Below are 4443 nucleotides of genomic sequence, written 5' to 3' on the forward strand. Positions count from 1 at the left end.
CCTAACATTAATCTTAAACCCATCCCTAACCCTAACACTATCCATAATCCTAATCATAACACTGACCCAATCACTAACACTAAACTTACTCCTAACCCCAACCCTAACCCTAAACCTAACATTCACCCCAACCATAACCCTAACGCGAATCCTAAACTTAACTGTATCACTAACCCTAACCTTAACCCTAACCCTAACACTAACACTAAACCAAACCCTTACCCTAACCCTAACACTAACCGTAACCCTAACACTAACCCTAACCCTAACCCTAATCAGAACTTTAAGCCTAAAATTTATACTAACACTAACCCTAACACTAAGCCTAAAAATAACTTTAATCCAAACCCTAACACTAACCCTAAAGCTAATGTTAACCCAAACCCTAACACTAAACCTAACCCTAACCCTAACTGTAACCCTAAACATACCTAATACTAACAATATTGCTAAGCCTAAACATCCTTAACCCTAACACTTTTGCTAAACATAACCCTAACCCTAACTCTAACACTAAAACTAACCCTAACCCTAACCCTAACATGAACATTAGCCCTAACACAAATCCTGACCCTAACCATAACACTAACCCTATCCCTAAACTTCACCCTATCCCTAACATTAACACTAACCCTAACACAAATCCTCACTGTAACCATAATCCTAACTCTAACCTAATCCTAACCCTAACCTAATCCTAACCCTAAACTTAACCTAAACCTTACCCTAACCCTAACCCTAACACTAAAACTATAACTAACCTTAGCCTAAATCTAACAATAATACTAACAATTAACTTAACCCTAAATCTAACCCTAAATTTAATCCCAACACAAACCATAACACTAACACTAACCCAAACCTAACTGTACACCAACACTAACCCTAATCTGAATCTCAACCATAACCGTAACCCTAAACCTAAACCTAACCCTCACCCTAACACAAACCCTAAAACTAAACCTAAGACTAACCCTAAACTTAACCCTAACCTTAAACATAACCCTAACTCTAAACCAAACCCTAACATTAACCCTAACCCTAAACCTAACACTAACACTAACTCTATCTGTAAACATAATCCTAACCCTAATACTTAACCTAACACTAACCTTAACCCTATACCTAACACTAACACTAACAATAACACTAACCCTAACCCAAACACTAAACCTAACCCCAACCCTAACCCTATCAATAACACTAACCCTAAACATAAGCCTAACATTAAACCTAAAACTATCCCTAAACCTAATACTATCCATAACCCTAAACCTAACACTAACCCAAACACTAAAACTAACCCAACCCTAAACCTAACCCTATCCCTAACCCTAACACACACCCTAACCCTAACCCTAACACAAACCCTAAGGCTAAGCATAACACTAACACTAATTATATCCCTAACTCTAACACTAACCCTAAAACTAACCCTTACCATAACTCTAATTCTAACCCTAACCCTAACAATAACCCTAACCCTAACCCAAAACGTAATCCGAACTGTAACTCTTACCCTAACACAAACCCTAACACCAAAACTAAAAACTAAGCCCAACCTAACTCTAACACTAACCCTAATGCTAACCCTAAGCCAAAACCTAACACTAAACATAACCTTAAACTTAAACCTAAACCTAACCCTAAACCTTACCCTAACCCTTACCCTAAACTGAGCACTAACCCTAAACCTAACACTAACCCTAACCCTTACCCTAACACCAAACCTAAACCTAAACCTAACACTAACACTAACCCTAAAAGTATCACTAACCTTAACACTATCCCTAACCCTAATCCTAACTCTAACCCCAACCCTAATCCTAACCCTAAACCTAACACTAACCCAAACCCTAAACCTTATCCTACCACTCACACTAACCCTAACTCAAATTCTAACCCTAACCCTAACACTAATTTTAACCTTAACCCTAACCATTACACTAATACTAACCCTAACACCAACCGTAACCCTAACCATAACTCTAACACTAACCCTAACCCTTACACAAACATAAAACTAATCTTAACTCTAACACTAACCTTAACCGTAACCCTAACTTTAACCCTAACCCTAACCCTAAACCTAACACTTACCCAAACCCTAACCCTATATCTAACCCTAACCTGAACGCTAATACTAACCCTAAACCTCACCCTATCCCTAACCCTAATCCTAACACTAGAACTCAAACTAACACTAATCCTAACAAAAGCATTAATCCTAACCCTAAACCTAACCCTAAATCTAAACTAAACATAACACTAACCCTAAACATATCTCTAACACGAACCTTAACTCTAACCTTAACCATAACTTTAGCATGAACCCTAACTCTAACCCTAAACTTAACCCTAACCTGAATCCTAACCATAAACATAACTATAACCCTAAACCTAAACTTCACCCTAATACAAATTTAACACTAACCATAACAATAACCCCATCCCTAACACTACTTCTATCTGTAACCATAACCCTAACCATCACACTTACCCTAAACCTGAACCTCACCCTAACCCTAACATTAACCCTAACACTAATATTACCCCTATCCCTAACACCAACCATACCCCTAACAATAATCCTAACCCAAACACTGACCCTAACCCGAACCCTAACCCTATCACTAACACTAACCTTAACCTAAAGGGAACACTAAACCTAACCCTAAAACTAAACATAAACTTAACACTAACCCTAAAACTAACCCTCATCCTAACACTAACCCTATCCCTAAACCTAACCCTAGCACTAACCCTAAAATTAACACTAACCCTAACCATAATATTAACCCTGAACCTCATGCTAAAACTTACCCTATATCTATTCCTAACCCTAACACTATCCATAACCCTAACTCCCTAACTATAACTCAACCACTAAAACTAAACCTAACCCTAACCCGAACCCTAACCATAACACTCACCCTAACTCTAATCCTAACACGAACCCTAACCTTAACCCTAACACTAAGCCTAACACTATCCCTAATCCTAACACTGACTCTAAAGCTATCCCTTATCATAACTCTAACACTAACATTAACACTAACCCTAACCCTAACCATAACACTTACCCTAACACTAAACCTAACCCTAATCTGAACTGTAAAACTAGCACTAATACTAACCATTATCCTAACATAAACCCTAACACTAAGCCTAAAACTAACCCTAAACTAATCCTAACACTAACCCTCATTCTAAACCTATACCAAACCCTAACACTAAACCTAACCTTAAACCTAAACCTAAGCCTAACCCTCAAAATTACCCTAAACCTAACCCGAGCACTAACCCTAATCCTAACCCTAACACTAACCCTAACACTTACCCTAACCCTAACAGTAACCCTTAAACTTACACTAACCCTCACCCTTACCCTAACACTAATTCTAAACCTTACTCTAACTTTAATTCTAACACTAACCCTAACTCTAACCCTAATTCTAAATCTAACTTTAACCCTAGCTCTAACCCTAACCCTAATCCTAACACAAACCCTGACCCAAACCATAAACCTAAACCTAACCCAATCTTAACCCTAACCCTTAACTTACCCTAACCCTAACCCTAACACTAAACCTAAACCTAAACCTAACTCTAACCGTAACACTAAACGTAACCCTAACACTAACCCTAAACCTATCTCTAAACCTCAGAGTATATCTAAACTTAACCATAACCCCAACACTAACATTAACCCTAACACTAAACCTAATCCTAACACTAAACCTAAACCTAACACTAACCCTAAATGTAACCATTACCTAAACCTAACCCAATCAATAACACTAATCCTAAACCTAACATGAACCCTAACACTAAGCCTAACACTAAACGTAAACCTAATCCTAATCCTAAACCTAACACTAACCCTAAACATAACCCTAACAGGAAACCTAACCAGAACCCTAATCCTAATTCTCTCACTAATCTAACCCTAACCCTAAACCTACAATAACCCTAACCCTAAGACTAACCCTAACCCTAAACCTACAATAACCCTAACCCTAAGATTAACCCTAACCCTAAAACTAACCATAACCCTAACACTAACATGAATCCTAAACTTAACACTAACTGTGTCACTAAAACTAACCCTAAAACTGAACTTAATACTAACCCTAACCCTAACACTAACACTAACATTAAACCTAACCCTAACCCTAAATGAAACACTAACCCTAACCCTAACCATAACACTAACCCAAATCCCAATCCTAACACTAAACTAACCCTAATCTTAACTGAAACCAAAAACCTAACCTTGACCCTAACACAAAGCCTAAACCTAACACTAACATTAACCCTAACCCTAACACAAACTCTAAAACTAAACCTAACCCTAACACTAACCCTATCACCAACCTTAAACCTAAACCTAACCCTTACCATAACACTAAACCTAAACCTAGCCCTAACCTAAAACTATCC

The sequence above is a fragment of the Marmota flaviventris genome, chromosome 14 (assembly GCF_047511675.1).
Source record: "Marmota flaviventris isolate mMarFla1 chromosome 14, mMarFla1.hap1, whole genome shotgun sequence".
In the NCBI taxonomy this organism is placed as follows: Eukaryota; Metazoa; Chordata; class Mammalia; order Rodentia; family Sciuridae; genus Marmota; species Marmota flaviventris.